Source organism: Diadema antillarum, unplaced genomic scaffold, assembly GCF_040938485.1.
Source record: "Diadema antillarum isolate AM-2024a unplaced genomic scaffold, OU_Dant_1.0 seq00000286_RagTag, whole genome shotgun sequence".
Classification (NCBI taxonomy): Eukaryota; Metazoa; Echinodermata; class Echinoidea; order Diadematoida; family Diadematidae; genus Diadema; species Diadema antillarum.
The window spans coordinates 926,380-943,024 of NW_027271314.1; the positions used below are offsets into that span (position 1 = coordinate 926,380).

At 38.5% G+C, this 16,645-nt stretch overlaps 1 protein-coding gene and 1 pseudogene across 1 annotated transcript in view; one reads left to right on the forward strand and one right to left on the reverse strand.

Moving 5' to 3' along the window:
• Nucleotides 1-16,645, reverse strand: part of LOC139730032 (uncharacterized) — a 121,032-nt pseudogene that overhangs the window by 83,589 nt on the left and 20,798 nt on the right.
• Nucleotides 5,990-16,645, forward strand: part of LOC139730021 (uncharacterized) — a 74,291-nt gene continuing 63,635 nt past the window's right edge. Inside the window, exon 1 of the mRNA XM_071640938.1 lies at nucleotides 5,990-6,166. The gene's annotated coding sequence lies outside the window, so the exon portion shown is untranslated. The remainder of the gene's footprint in view (nucleotides 6,167-16,645) is intronic.

Below are 16,645 nucleotides of genomic sequence, written 5' to 3' on the forward strand. Positions count from 1 at the left end.
TTTATCACCCAATCATCGAAAGGGTGTCAGCTGTTGGAGATTTCCAGTGCAGAACAAGTGCGTCACCAGCTCCAAAACATCGAGCCACCCTAATGTGTGGATTGACGCTTTCCATGAAAAGCCGCGTCCGCCGCGAAACTCCCTCAACAGGGATTAATATCCCCCACTTCACACAAGATGTAGACAGAAGGAACTATAAACGCGTAACCAGATCTGCCGCGCGGTGGCGCGGTAAACACCATTTAAGCAAACATAGAAATGCTCATGGCAATCTGTGTATAGACGAATCCTATACATTATATAGGTCTAGACAGAATATTATTTAAAGAACGCCTACTATGTTTGATGGCTATAGCTTACGTCTTTAGATATAGAATAAAAATCACACACAATGTGCCCATTGTTCCTGTCGTGAACATATAAATCATTTCAAAACTCATTCGACGTTAATATTTACCTGTCACAAAGTGTTGCTCGTATCTCACTTCCCCAGTCTTTTCAAGTATAGTACAACTTTCATTTCTTGTTCAGTATCCCCATTGTCACACTGATTTTCTCTGAGTAACTGTGCATGCATATGTTGCATGATGCATTACGCATAATACACTCAGTAGGCATACATCTATAGCCATGTATAGATGATTATGAGTTACAAATCGTACTCTTACTTTCTTATCATCTTTTTAGCGGCGCGGCTTCTTTCCACTGTATTTCACTACGCATTCATCTCCAGAAATGTGAATGTCTAAAATCATGAAGAGTTTTATGGCAAAAACGACCTAATAACTCCATTCTCGTTCAATTAAGATGTTTGCGAACAAAGGTGTTAAAAAAACAAAGAAAACGATAAGAAAATATGCGATATAATCCTCCTGATTTTAAGAATAATCACTGTTTTGGCTGTTACAAGATGGTGAGGCATTTAATACTGGAGTGGCCTTGTTCTGCTCCATCCAATGATAGACATACTTTAAAATGTTTGAAATGGTGCTTAGCTCATTTTGCGATGAATCTCTTCAAATGCATTTATATTCAAAAGCAATATTAAACGTTGGAGGAAAAGTTCAAGGACAAGTGCCCCTGTTTACCTGCATATTATATTACAATATATCTGACCTTGATGGCTATCACCCTCCTTGTCCAACACGTGCTGACTGGTCGAAGACCCCAGTGAATTGATTTTTTAAACACTTTTTTAGTCAATCGATGCTGCATTAAATTTTTTAACGAAAACGGGCATTGGATTTTTACTCTGCGTATATTTTTTTTTTGGTCTCTCTACGTCAGCCGTTTGCTTGCAATATGAAACATAGTGTTTCTTTCCCGGTAAATTAGAAAGTATGGTTTCATTTCGGTACGGTAAAAGGTGTCACAAGGATAACAACCTTTCGCATTTTGGTTGCTTATATGATTTCGTATAAGGACCGATTTTAATGCACACGCCTTACTTTGCTTTGGAAATGCAGACCAAAACAAAGCGATCTCTATTTTTTGCTAAATTCATTTCGTTCGTTTGCTTATTTGTTTTCTGTTTTCTTCTGTTTAAAAATGACGTCAACTAAGGTGAACCGGATCAAACTTTGCAATTCATCATTAAAATGAATTAGTGCAATACGTCATACGGTGGTTGGTAAAACTTAAAACCTATAGTTGGGACTCTTTGTTTACAGAGCCGTCTTGACAGCTCATAATGTCCTTCTGCTCGGCAAAATAGAGGCAGACCCATAGGAAAGCCAATGGATATGAACGACATTGACAGCTGGAAGCTTTACTCAGTATTCTTAGAGCTGACAGTCCGCCACGTGAAAACCAATCATCAATGCGAACAAAAGGGACGGGGTCGGTGGGGGCGGCCACGCGGTGGATGCCGGTCCCTCTCCATGAAATTTATGGTCAGGCTCATGTTTCACTTGATTTATGAGCGCGAAGCGATGCAAAGATTCGTGGAGAATAAAGGCGAAATAACAACAACAACAACAACAAAGATAATCATATCCAGAAGCGCAGGAGCTCTACCCGTTTATTCCATGCACAGAATGTTCGAAGTCGAACCATTTTGATTTAGCTCTAATTTCTTCGTTTAGTTCGTATCAATATGCAACACGGAAAGGGACTTTATTACTGATATTGCATTATGTCTATATTTTAACTAATAGTTATTATTAAAATGATGGGTGCCGACTCATCATGAAAATATAGAACGTGACTCCAGACTAAGCAATTTGGTAATAAACATCATCGTCCTCCAGGGAGAGGCCTTTTCAACGGTTCTCCTGAGAAATCGTTACGCCATTAAGGAAGGGTTGAAATTTCATGCGCATTCGTTACATGATGTGTTTACCCAAACGATGTTTCTTCGGAAAGACGTTGTCATTACATGTTTGCAATATCCGCTGTCAGTGATATCTTCATGACCATTATTGTGTGTCGCATGAATGTCACTATAATCACCGACTGAAATCCATGTGATCATTGTTGTGAGTTTATCCTCAAAGCGCGACTCTATACCACGTTTGAGATTCATGACGATTTATCGAAGTATGGAATCTCAACATGTTTTCACCGTTTTACGTTTTACGTTACGTTTTAAGTTCAAATTAGAAAACAAGTTCTATGTCATCACTTCACTAGGCCCTAAATAACTTATTCTACGCACAAAGATTATAATAAACATTAGCAAAGAAGACACAATCCCCATATCACTTTGTGTGTTATTGCAGGGATGTAATAGTTTGTCGAGAAGGTGCCAGGTAAAAATGGCAGGGGTAAAAATGGCAGAGGTAAAAATGGCAGAGGTAAAAATGGCAGAGGTAAAGATGGCAGAGGTAAAAATGGCAGGGGTAAAAATGGCAGAGGTAAAAATGGCTGAGGTAAAAATGGCAGCTAGAGGTAAAAATGGCAGAGGTAAAAATGGCAGAGGTAAAATTGCCATTTTTACCTCTGTCATTTTTACCTCTGCCATTTTTACCTCTGCCATTTTTACCTCTGTCATTTGTACCCCTGCCATTTTTACCTCTGTCATTTTACCTCTGCCATTTTTACCTCTGCCATTTTTACACCGAACCGTCGAGAAGGGGGGGGGGGGGGGGGTTCCTGTGCAAAGACTGTGGTAACCCTGTAGATATTCGTGCCTTTGTGGTCTGCCCCTGGTGACTTACTGTACTCGGCAAAGGGCATCAACCAGTAATATTGCGCCCAACATACGAAGAAAAAGACGATGTTCATGCCAATGCGAGCGAGCCTTGTTAAGGGTATTGCTTTTTGATATCACCATCTCCACCAACCAATTATTCGTGAAAACAAATAACTCTTTTGAAATGTCAAAAATTTAGCAGTTTTGGTCCACTTCCGATGAAAACTCTTTTATTTTCTCAAAAATTATAGTTATGAACACAACGCGGTGTTGTAATTCAAGGCTTTGGATATGGAGTATTAGCACTCTCCAGTAGCGAATCCAGAGGGGCGCACCGGGCGCGCACCCCTCTTTATTTTTTGTTAAAACAAAAGAAATAAAAACAAAAAATGGGCGGGCGGCGGCCTCCCCTTTACGGAATTCCTAGATCCGCCCCAGGCCTGCGCTCTATGACAATCACAGCCACTTATGCACCACACGTCTTTTACACCGTTATCGTCATCACCGATGCGTGCATTTGTTCGTGTGCCAAGTTACCCCTGGTACTTTATTCTTCACGTTAAATCATAAGCTCATCGATAGCACAATGGTTTGCAAAAGCGATGGAACCATCCATTTTGGCGATCTCCTTGAAGCCTGATGACTTTTTATCGAAAGGGAAATTCCATATATTGTAAATGAATGGTGAATAAAAAAACTCCAATTGAACTCGTTGAACAATGAGCTAGTGCGTCATAATACCTCTATCCACTATACCATTGTCACCATGTACGTATAGTATTACTAATAGTGCATCTATGCTAGAAATGTTTTTTATTTCTTTGCTGACACAGATAAATTTGAAAACGGCAGCATCTTGCTGCTGCATCCCATCCCCACCCTTACACACAAACACACATATTTTGCTTTCTTTTGTTGCTTTGTTTTTGTTTTGTTTTTTATTTTATTTTTATGGTTTCTTTTTCCAAAAACCTGTAGACCAGAGGATCTCTTTGCTAAATAGTTATAACTTTGATTTCAGACATTTTCTTCTCAAGGAGTATAAAGGCTATGCTTGTGTGTGTGTGTGTGTGTGTGTGTGTGTGTGTGTGTGTGTGCATGTGTGTGTTTGTTTGTTTGTTTGTTTTTATCTTCCACATGTGGTCATTTCTTTGGGCCAGACTGTAGAATGCAGGCGGGACGATGGGAACAAATGGTTTGTGCTGCCCAAATAATTATTGTTAAAATTACTTTTTGGCTTCCGTTATATCCCGGCATTGCAACAAAAACTTTCGCCTTCAGAACAAATACATGTCTATAAAGTGAGAATAGTGACGTACTTACCAGTATCTTAATTGATTCTTGCATCAAGAAACTTCACTCATTTAGGAAATGCATTTGCATTGGATAGATAAGGTTAACGGACGTATCTATCTCAATTCATTTCAAGTCTTCGTCAGAATCATTTTGAACATTTTACAAACCCATCCGTTTATTTTTGACAGTCCTCCTCCTTTTCCAAAACATGACAGAGATATTGAAGCATGCACAAACATGCTTTCACAAAATGAAATATCCTCAGTAAAAACGGATGAATGCACGAACGTGTGGGAATAAGAACAAATAATATGATTGTGAGATATGAAAGCCTCTATCTGCCCCCCCCCCCACCTCGTTGTGTACGTGACACTCTGCTCACTATTTGAAAAATTGATCCCTAGTTCTTTTCTTCTTTTTTTCCTGATCCACTTCAATGTGATTTATAGTAACACAAAAGCCTAACCTAGAACTGTCAGTTGAGCTGGTGTGTTCAGCGCTACGAACGGAAGCATAATTATGTTTGGGGTAGGAGGACTGAATTTTGTACAGTCGGTGCTTTCTTTCTTTAAGTTTGTATGCAGGGGGCGCTCCAGCTAATTACGACTAAATACTGTACTTCTAACCCATATTTTATTGATGGCTCATATCCAAATACATGAGTGGAGTTAATTTTGTCCTCAAGCTTGTCTTGAAACAACCAGAGATAGCAGTATTTTCCACAAACGACCAAGAACAACAATGTTTAACACTGTGGTGTAAATGTTCCTTTGCCTCAGATACAGATACAAATAAGTGAGCTATTACGATAGTAATCTATTTGAACCAAAAAAGTATTAGTAATATTGACGTTAAATAAGCCAGAAATGCAAAGGAAAGCCAAATGTCACTTACATGGCCACTATACAGAGCAAAAGTCTCCGATCAATTCCACTTGATTCACACAAGTTTTAGAATAAGAAAGAAAAGAAAAATTATTAAGGCTGGTTTTAGCATCAACAACAAGACAACAGTAACAGTAATAAAAACGGGCAGCGTTGATGTCAATGTGTCTTTTATGATAGGCCTACTACGTACGATAAATAAGGGTTTTTTTCTTGGTTAATTTTGAGAATTGCAAATGGATGTAGGGATATGGATATATAGCTTGACAAGCGCAGGAGTCCTTGTTCTATTGCAGAAGACTGTGCACTGATATAGACGCCAGAAGGTGACGGGCCAACAATATCGGAGACCGTGCTGGAATAGGAAAAAAAAGATCACGAAAGAAAGAAAGGAAATCGTTAGTGACACAAATGACAAGAAATGAGAAATAAATGCTTTCTGACATGAGATGTCGAAGAAGGCTGTGAGAGATGCTGTTACAAGGTAGTCCGTCGCAATTAGGTCGAGAGAGGATCGTCAAGATCGTAGCAAACGGCCGAGGAGTGAGACGCGGGAATGCGAGTGGTTACATTCGGTCGTCTGCGCAGCATACGTCACAGAAGACGAAGTCAAGAGTTGGCGGGAATCGAGATAAAAGGCGCTCCAACGCACGAGCCGTTGTCAGAACAGCGATCGGAATCAGGGGCCCAGCAGCATTGGCGTTTTGCAGTCTACATCATATCCGTACTCTCATTTAGAAGTTTTGCAAGTCATCGAGAGGAGAAGAAGAAGCATTCGATTTCTGGATTCAGTTTGGCAGCTAAAAATCGCAGGATTCCCCATCTACTTGTGAATTACGTGAGCCAGGGACAGGTAATTTGAAATAGCTTTACTTGTCTTTCACACCTTTGATATACACGCCATTCCTGCACAAGAACGAGGTAATTTGATTCGTTATTTTGCGCTTTTTTTGGGGGGTAAATGGATCACATTATCTGCACACAAATGTAAACAGGTAGTGCATGCATGTGGCGCTCGAGTATGTCATGTGTGCGTGCTTCAGTTATGATGATTAGCGAAGTTATTTGTAGGCCATCTTTACATTCAGGAAACTATCGCAGTTGCTCCAGCTTCTCCCCCTTCGCTCTCCTCAAAAAGAGCATTGTGAAAATGCAATTTTATTCCCATATTCAGAAATCTATCGCTTACTCCAGCCCCTTCCCAGCTCCTAACAGGACCATTTGAATGTAGAATTTCATTCGAAATTCGCAGATGAACTGTTAACTCACTCAAGACATCTTTAAAGCGATGCGTAAAGCAACGAGATGTCCACCATGTCAAGGAATAGCATCCCTCTGTCAGTCCGATGTCAGTGGAGCTTGCGAATCTATTAAGCCTGATTAAGCGGAAGGCATCACTTTCGGCGGCTCATGTCTGGTCGGTTAGCTAAGCCATTGCCTGTGGAGACCAAATGAATCCCGCGCAGAGTCTATTGGGATTTTGGACTTCTCGTAGCGAAAGGGGTCACCGCACGTGCCCTTTCTTTGCTGCGACTCTTTTGCTGCTGTAGATGCAGGGGTGCTTGAGAGGGGCGTGGTGGTGGATGGTCTTTCCCCTTCATCCTGCGCGGTAAAGATCAACCCCCTTTGCGCCCGCTACAATTGCAAAAAAGGGTAAACGACTAGCAATGCCATGATTTTTGCATAAATAATATTGTAAATATTGTATAAATAAGTGCGATCATTCGGTGCTCTATTAAGTGTCTTTTTTTCTTCGTATTTGTATGTCCGTATGATACCCAAATAAGCTCTAAAAGTATCAATCTTTTTTTTTTTATTTGTATATCCTTGTACATACTTTTCAAAATATCTATGTAGGTTTGTTGAATATATACATAGTGAGGCCTGTGTGTGTGTTTAGAGTGTGCAAATCTTCTATGAGAGAGGTGTTTTCAAGGCTTCTGAATGATTCTCAACGCTGTCAGGATGTCTTAAATACAGACTACCATGTGGACAGTGCTCTTCTGTATAACTTGGGTTTAAATCTTGAACTACTTGTTATACCGCAACAGACAATGAAAAGAATGAAAATCCGAACATCAACATACTGTCAAACCTCATGCGTTCCTCGAAAAAATATTCATTATCTGACGTCGGTTGTATTATACACAGAGGTTTGAAACAAAGTAGTTCCTGCAAAATACCACTGTGATGAATGGTAAATCCCACGTCTTAAACCATCCCTGGGATTCCGGGGTGCTTTAGCCGGGAGGTTTCAATCATGAGATATTAAAATATATCTCCATGCATGGTAAGAGGACTATTTTAAGTAACTATCGTCGTGCTTTTGTTTATGGCTTTACACCTGCAGTTAAAGATGTAAAGAACATACAGTTTTCTCTTTAACGGATCAAGAAAACGAAAGCTTATTATTTCGTTTATGTGAGTGTGTGTGTGTGTGTGTGTGTGTGTGTATGTGAGTGTGAAGTGGGAGAAGATAACACGTTTTAAGACTAAGAGTGAGAGCGGGAAAGGAAGAAAAAGAGAGATTGTAGAAAAGGGCATTTCACGACGCTAGGGTTTTACTCAGTTAAAGAAAGGCGCTGTCCATATTCTTAGCTGTGTAAAACACAAGGGTCCAAAAAAATCGTGACCTTGATATAAATCCGTTTTTGATTTTGTTTTTGTTTTTATTTGCAGGGACCACATTGTGTCTGACGGTATTTTCCGATTTTAAAGCCCTTTATGATTTGTGCGGGAAAAATATCAGATAATAATGCAACATTCCCGCCAAAATTATTTGCTGTTCTACACTTACACTTTTGTCAATAACTCATACCATTCAGCCACTGTGTAGAGAACCATAATATGTCAGCTTACAATCAGAGTTTACATCAAATTAGAGGGACATGGCCGCGGGATATTATTTCATCAGAGCAACCGCCATTTCATTTCTTATTGCAAGAAAATGAAGCCTTTTGAACATTCTCGAGAAGAATTTGTCTGATATTCAAAACCCTACGACCATGATTATTTTCTCCTCGTTTGAGTCATATTGAACAAGTTGCCTTAATCACATAATCAAAATGTACGCCAATGTCCACAGAATTCCGTTGATCGTCGTGACGTGCTGACTGTTAAACACACAGCATACGCCACAGGGCACACAGTACCAGCGTAGGTAAAATATATCAACTGACCCCAGAGACGCCTCCGCTCAACCATAGGGTTATATGATGCCAAAGACAGATGCTCAGTAAAAGTTACTTGACTTGCCACACTCTTTAATTTGTTAAACTAATAAAGCTCTCTCTTTAACTTGGCAATCACTGGTAATGGAAACGAAGGAAAAAAAGATGGATGTAGCGTAAAGAAAATATTGAATAAGAATGTTTGGAGACCCTTTTTTTCGGAGGCGGAATAGCGCTTGCAAGAGTTTATATTAAGATGATATTCGTTTTGGGATTAGATACCTGTCAAATTTATACCACCGGCGTGTTTCTATTAGGCTGTCTGGATCGCAACTTAAGTGTTACAGAGAGATTCAATGTATTGCCATGCCTTTCTTCAACTTCAATCTCTGTGGGGGTTACTTTCTCTTCTGCGGCGTCTTCAAAGATTTCGCGCCATTAAGTCATCTTGTTTCCTGGATAATAATAATTCCTAAAACAGACTCGATCATGGCTGTAAATCGTCTGTGCTTGAATATCAACACGTTGAAAAAACAACAACTTGTGTATACCATTATAGACATAATCTAGGTTACGCACGTCATTATTGGGTTGTTGAATGAATCTTAGGTTTGCGAGAGATTTCCCTTTCACACTGCGGTCTAACATCGAAAAATTTGTTTAAGTTAATTCTTATGGAAATACAGTATTCAATTATTGTACGTGCCATGACAAGTTAAAAAGCAAATTCTTAATGTATCGTGCTGTCCTTGTCTAAATCAGTTAAAGCCTTTAATACTGCACAGCTGGGCTATATGATTGCAATCGGAATAATTACCTCTTATACATCCAAAGGGCCTCCCTGTGTAGAAGAAAAATACTCCTACATTGAATGGAATACAGTATGCGAGTTCCGGGCATAGCGTGGCGCAACCCATTAGATGTCATCACGACCAGCGACTCCGCTGTCGCATCCGAAACGGATGCATCATCCACAGACACGACGCAGTGGGTGCCCTTTTGCTATCCTTCAGATACCATTTCGTGTCGCAGGGGTGGGCTATACGGACGGTTAAAATTGGAAATCATCCATACTTCTCTCCGCTCGCCCTCATACATCATCTTGCCATGGCCAAGTGGCATTCTGTGAGGCCTTTAAACGGACGGTAAATGGAACAGTATTAAAAAGAGAGAGAAAGAGACAGGGGAAAGAGCAGAGGATTAGAAAGAAAACAACAAGAAGAAAAGTTCACATTGCACTTTTGACTGCCCATCTACAATATGGAGACTGAGTGATTGAGTCAATCATGCAGTCTTACCTGTAGTTAATGTGTAGTTAGGCTTATCTGCTGTAAAATCTCCAGGCGTCACTCCAACAAACACTGAGTTTTTTTTTTTTTACTTGGGTACTCAAGTCGACAGACGCTTCTCGCCTCATTCACTCTTATTGTAGCGTTCGACGCAAATCTGTGAATCGGAATAAAAAAAAAACATTTTATTCAGCTCGCAGTCACCTTGATATTCTTAGTATAAAGCTCCTGTATTTCTTTGAAAGTTAAAGCCTTTTGACTCACATGGCTACATAAAACAACAAAGAACACTGAAAGAACTTTGTAAAGAAAGTCAGCAAACGATTGAAACAGAATTTAATAAAAAGCTGATTTGTCTTGAAAAGTTACGATCATGACGATTGAAGTAGACTGTATCTACAACTGATACCACTAGAGAAAAAACCCACAACGCATAATTATTTAAAAACTCTCTGCTGCCAGAACTAAGCGTTGTATCAACCAAAGTGTCATATACGTGGTTTAGGAACACAAATCGACAGCGATGGTGTCTTTGCACTGAATATTGTTTGAAGACAAACTGATAAATATGAAGATGAGAAACATGTAACTAGAAAAAAAGATACCAAAAATTTAGTTTCTATGAAGGAGTCGAGGGCATACCAGTACTTCACGCCTTAAGATCCTAAATAAAATTACACTATGGATACAAAGTCTTCATTTTGTGTAAACCTACCACAGTTATACTGATTTGTGGGTGGGGAGTTGGGGGAGGGGGCAGGGACTGATAACAAGTAATTTAAAATCCTAGTGGCTAAATGTTTCATTGAAAATAATTTCATGTGGTAGTGTCACTTTTACCACAATTTTCGGATTAGTTTTATGCCGGCATCAACGCCAAACAAATCTTATTACCAACAACCTGAAAAAATACTTAAAAATTGAATAATCTGATGACTATTTCTTGAAAGTTAAACGATCGAAATCTCAAGCACTTTTTGTCCAAAGTGTCTTTCTCATTTTTGTTTTAAATATTGATAAGTTAAGTTTTAAATGCATCGCCTATTAGTGCAAAAGGAACGTGTGTATTTGTTTTGTTTGGTTTTACTTTTATTTGCCTTTTTGCTGCATTGAGATTTATCACTAAATTGAAATATACAGTCACGATAATAATGGTTTTGCATTAGTCAGTAAGTTGGTGAGATATCCAAAGAAATTTAAGAAAATAATTGATTTCTAGATTTCCGTTTTGTGAAAATCATATTTTACCGACAGGAAGTGTACTGGGAAGAAAAATTCTCAGATTTATGATGTATTTCTCTTCTTTACTCCACAGCACAATACAACCTTTACCTTTCCTCATTTCGTCCGCCCCACCAAAAACATGTTTTGTACGGAGGGTTACCAGCTAGTAACGACACAGAAGCAAAAACAACAACAACGAAACAATCGTAGAGAAGTCGCCGATTCGGAGAAGGCTTAAGGCAGTAGTGTAACACCTGACCAAGTTGTAAAACCACTAATTTCTTGGTCTTTCAGAGCTAAGGCAAGTGTGGCAGGCAATCTATCAAAGGAATCTCTGCCGGCTTTCAGTTCAGTTTCAGCCGTTACCGCCTTTTCATCGAGCTTGATCACGTTCTCCTTGTTTATCCCCCTTCCAATTACCCGGCACGTTTTTCTTTGAAAGTATAAAGCTCACAGCCATTGCGCTGGTGATTAATGGGGCACTTGGAGAAATATTGTCGACTTTTGGATGTTGTTAAACGAGTTTTGAAAAACAATCGCGATCCATGGCTTTAGTAGTATCTTGTAAAACGGGACAGGCCAGTAATGACAAATAACACGATTAGGTACAATTGAGGTTACTCTGTAATCCTAAGCGTTTTGAAGCATATTATATCCATTTGTGGAAATATACATACTTTGTGGCGTAAATTGTTACCTAATTTTTTCTCGCTCCTGGTGTGTTTACAGAAATGTACAGATATTATGGGATTACACGAGATCAGGTTGGAGAATCTATGTAATAAATTCCAGCACATGTGTGAACGCACTGGATACTAAACACTTTAGAAGAAGAAGGGGAAAAATGTGGCTCTCATCCTTTTTGAACCTTACTGAGCGCAAATAATATTTCATCATATGGCAATTGAATTGATTTCACATCTGTTTCTAGAATTAGATAAAAAAAGGATTCCTTTTGCTTTTTTTCAGCGAAGTGCATTATTCTTTCCGTGTTGGGTAAAGCCAATGCTTATCCAACCTTCGCAAGGAAATCTAGCTTAAATGCTCAAGACACGTAGTAATCAACAACCAATCTTTATATCAATATAATCAATGTTTATCATGCTTTTGTAATTCTGAGGTAAAGATTTGACGTTGAAGTTACGGCTATTCATATATTTTCCAAACATTTATTGAAATCTAACATCAGTGAATATTCTTGGAGTTATTTCAATTTTTCAATTAATTTGTGTAGATTGATTTGTTTTGCTATTTACGTAAGTAAATGAAATGAAAAGGGATGAAAACAACCACTACTTTCTTTAGGTAATCATACGGGTGAAAGAGTGATAGAATCGAGTGGAGAAGTGAAATATGTCAGGTTTTGTATCAGAAATACTAGAAGCTTTTTTTAATATCATTTCTCTTTTACCCCTACTTCTCCCTCCAACACCCCCCATTTTTATCATTTGAAAATTATTCACTATACTCTGCAACGGCCGTAGTAAAACTCAGAATGTCTTTGTTGTTTATTAGAGTAAACGTGACATTATCCCAGTACTTCGCAATCATTACGCACCTCACCTAAAGTTTTGACCATTCCCTTTAAGTCGCAGATGATGATAACAGGATCACCAGATCCTGATATTCCCTAATCTTCGGATCTGATGTTCCTAATTTCGTCTTTAACACTCGGCATGTAGATTATAAGTTTCTCACACTCGGCATGTAGATTATGAGTTTCTCACAGGTTGGCGTGAAAGCTGTTCGCGCGCTAACTGTCATGGACCAGCGGCTGTCACTATATTCCCTTTTCTCCCCCCCCCCCCCCTCCTCTCCTCCCCCTCTCTCCCTATCTCTCTCTCTCTCTCTCTCTGCCTTTTTTTCAAATATATCTTTCCCTTCTCTATGCTTCCTCTCTCCCTCTTTTTTCCCCGTAGTTTCCTATTTCTCTGCCTTTCCAATCAGTGAATATTTGATTCCCTTCCAAATGATTTCATTGTTCACCAGGGAGAGGTGAGAACTTCACAAAAACATACTTTCCTCGGCGGGGCACTTTTTCTTCCCTTTAACCTGGCTCCGATAGCAGGTTTTACCATTAACTCCCGCCTCATCAGTCAAGCAAACGTGCTCAGTCGGCAAAGATAATTTCTGAGTTAAGTGACGGTAAGCTTAAGGGTTCACGTTTTTGTTTTGTTTTTTTTTTCTCGCGATTTCCCTTTGACATGTACCTGCGAGGCCATTCGTTTTCACCCCTTTTTGGATTGCATTTACATCGAAATTCTGTGGGCCCTCGAGAAAGAAAAGAAACATCTATTCATATCAGAAATCTACTTTCAAAGAAGACGGTGACAGATCGACGTTGGTTGGAAGGCTTTTTTTTCAGAACCATTGACAAGAATCATCTTGAGGTTCGTACATTTCTAACCTCTTCCTTCCTGTTTAAGGCAAATTTCATAAGCCTGATGACTTCTTGTATCAGCGTTGAAGAAAGTGTTATCAAACAAAGAGAGAGAGAGAGAGAGAGAAAAGGCTATAGTTATGATAGCTGAAAGGGAAAATTCACACGCACAATTACATTCACACTTACAATAATTATATGCGTTCTACTTGTTCTACATCTTAAGAAGACGGCAAAACATTAATAGCAAACACAATGGCTTTACCCATTCACATTCTTTTTTTTTAATTTGCTGTTCACTTTATATTGATTGATTGATTTTTATGTCAACATTTCCTCTCTTATATAAAAATGTAACACAAAGACAGTTGAACAAAGTTATTCAGAATTGATTGAATCTAACAGTTGAAAAAGGTAGGTGATTAAGAACGGCAGTATTCCATGATAGTACAAATAAAGAAATGTTAAAAAGATACATCAATAATAAAACCCAACAAACATTATTCTTCACGTTCTCTTGCCCCTACAGAATCGACTATTTCACACGGCGTTGCAATCATCCACAAATGCAAAGGTGATACTGAAACCATGTCAAATGAAATAGAAAACAAATAGAATGTAATATATTTAACAAAATATACTGACCAATTCTTAACGGCAGATGTGTTTGTAAATGACGTCAAGATTGCTAGCACGAGCAAGGAATTCCCTTTCTTTATTTGGTATTGTTCATGATTTCCTCTGTACACAAAAATAGTGTAAACATAGTACAAATTACAGACAATGTGGCTTAGTAAAGTTCCCCTATGGTCTTCAATGATTTTAACATCATTGTATATCATATTGACTGAATGACTCTATATGTGACCCTGCATCACAAAACAGACAAAAAGTCGCCGGACATGGGCTTTTAGTTGAGGACACATTCTTGAAGAACAGACTCTAAGCTTTAAAATGATGTGTAACTCATATCAAATGGACTCCTGTAACTTATCTACATACTAGGAAGAAAGTGCACACTCTAGGAAAATGCGAGCTGAGAAAAGAGGCTCGGAAGTACAGGGACTATTCAAGTACTTAATCTTTACCGAGCCATGCCAGCTGTGCAATGAAGGGGACAAAACACAGGATGTAAACCACTGGAGCAACAACAATGAAGGGATTATCAGATTAAGTTGAATTTGAGCATGTTCTATCAACACATTCTATCCATGATTAATGCCAAATTTCAAAGCATTAGAGTTATCCTTTCAAAAGTTATTAGACTTGAAGGGAAGAGTGTGTAAAGGATTTCAAGAAATGTATAGGGGACGCTAGGATATTTTTATGCACTTTGGGGGAAATATCATGCATGCAAGCATAGACGGCTAGATGTCAGCACGACAAGAGGTATTTACCATCACTTTCATGCTTTCTCACAAGTTAACCCTTTCGGTCCAGGGACTTTGGACAATTCTGTACAAAGCTATATCAGGGCTTTCTCCGCCAATTGCCACTCAAAATACGCAAAGGGTTAAGAGAAATAGGAAGACGTTTTAATAGAAGCGTCCCCAAATCATGATTAAAGCACCATTCTAGAGTGTACTTGTCTCTTTTCAACTCGGCTGATGGTATGGACTGCTAGCTCATTATGACTGGTATACACCCAGCAAGACATACCATTCCACGGTGAAGTGATTTTCATTCTTTCTTGTCCGTAAGGGAGGTCTACGTCCTTGCAATTTTACGCCCCAGAAGCCAGGTAGGTAAATGGAACAAATTGCACTGTAGGGGATGACCTGCTCCTGTAGGTCAGAGTAGTAGTGAAGTTTAAGGGGTGATATTCGTTATTCTGAAGGTAAGTTATGAAATATGGTTCGTTAGTCCCTAGATGAAAAAAGAAGAAGAAAAATCCGCGTACTTTAAGAGGAAATCCACCTCAAAAAAAAACTCAAAAGAAAGAAAAGAATATTCCCTACAGAACGATACAAACATGACAAATATTGGATGAGAAATAAGGAAGATATGACACTATGAAATTTCACATTTTTTTCTGAAAACATTTCTTTACCAGTCCTTATGAATATTCAAATCAGCAAGTTGACAATGTCATGCTCTCACAATTTCTTATTCACTTCATATAAAAAAATGACAGAAATCTCATATTCCAGCTGTATAAAACATAATACTTGTCTTAAAACTACCAAAAATGTAAAATATTAATTGTTAAAACCGATCTAACTTGGAAGAGGAACATGGTTTTATTTGTCTTAGCTAATGTTTTTTTTTCCGAATGTCGTTTATAAGATACCTGAAAATTTGTGAGGGTATGACATCATCAATTCGCTCATTTAAATATTCATAAGGACTAGTCAAGAAATGTTTTCAGAAAAAGTATGAAATTAAAAAATGTCATCATCCTTCTTTATTATCCCATTGTTGTCATTTTTGTATCAGTCTGTAGGAAATATTTTTCTTTTTGATTTGAAGTTTATACATTATTTGGGTGGATGTCTTCTCCAATACGAACCTCTGAAATCACGTACTTTATACTCGTTGTTGAATTAATGAACCTCCAGAACAACGAACCTTATTTCAATTTTGGAATTATGAACCACTGAAATAGCAAAACTTTTGAATAACGAATTGTGACCGATTTAAGAAGGACAGTTCCACCGTCTTGATGAGTGTCTCAGAGGAATTGATTTCAAACAGGGTGTTAATCTTAACACAGAACAATTGAAATACCACCCCCTCCTCCCCCCCCTAAAAAAAAAAAAACAGATCATGCTAAACTTACTTATCAGCGGGTAAATGGCTGGAAAGGAGTGAAATTCGAATGAGTATTTATCATATGAATGGCGAAATACGAGGAAAACTATGAAAGTACATTCCAAGGATAATTTCGAAATGCAAGTATTTTAGCACTTTGCCTTTTTTTTTAAAATTATCATTCTCACAGGACAATGGTGCAGATTGCATGTCTCAACTGCTAAAATACCTGTACTAATCATGTCATGCTAAACTTTCAATTAAACCTTCTCTGTCATTCAAAAAAAAAAACAATGGTAGGAACCCCTGGTGGCTTTTTTTAAGATTTCTTTTTTAGTCCTAACGAGGAAGTAAGTCTTAACTACTTAACGGCAATTTCAAAAAGTATCATCCGTAGATCATTAAATGTATGTTCTATCAGCTTTACAACTAGCTTTACAAGTGGATTGGATCACAAATTCGCCCTACGCACTTTCTTGATCTCTTTTCTGAAATTCCCCATTGGCAGTTTGTACGCA